Source organism: Notothenia rossii (genome assembly GCF_949606895.1).
Source record: "Notothenia rossii genome assembly, chromosome: 11".
Taxonomy (NCBI): Eukaryota; Metazoa; Chordata; class Actinopteri; order Perciformes; family Nototheniidae; genus Notothenia; species Notothenia rossii.
In genome coordinates this window covers 58,821,754-58,822,413 of record NC_136910.1, presented here as the reverse complement: position 1 = coordinate 58,822,413, position 660 = coordinate 58,821,754, and positions in this window count along the sequence as shown.

The window sequence follows — 660 nt, the reverse complement described above, 5'->3', positions numbered from 1 at the left end:
CATCCCCTGGTTTGTTGTGATTGAAATGGACCGGATGGGATTTTTAACAACAGAAATGATTGATGTCTGAGAGTCCCTCCAAATTGAGTCGGTTATGTTAACAAATATATAATTTTCTCTCGTTAACACACAGAAAGCTGTGCTTTATCAAAAAAAACTGAGCTTTTCCAGAATAGTGGACAAAATGGCTGCTTTTTGGACAGATGTAAAGTATGCCACATAAAAAGCTAACTTTTTTGCAGTATCTTTTGTTATTTTTAATATTGTATATTACGCTTTTTTTTGGTGGACGTTTTAGGTTTCGTACTTTTTGTTACATCTGTTCTGCTTCATGTCCCCTGAAACAGATGTTCTTAATCTCATTGGGACCCTCCTAAAGGTCAATTTAAAAAAGGAGCACAGTGTGAAAACATCTCTTTTCTTTTTCAATATTCGCCTTTTCCAAGAAAAATAGCTTTTTTTTTTATTGTGACCATAAAATAAAACGTGAGTCCCAGTTTCTCCCCCTTGTCAAACAATGCAATGTGTACAATGCAAAAAAAAAATGGACGATGCAGAGGCCTCTTCTAACAATCAATATTTTTTGCTCACACACACATACATATTTTGCCATCATTGTGAGGACCACTTACCCATAGTCCCTTGTGAGGACGTTCGTTT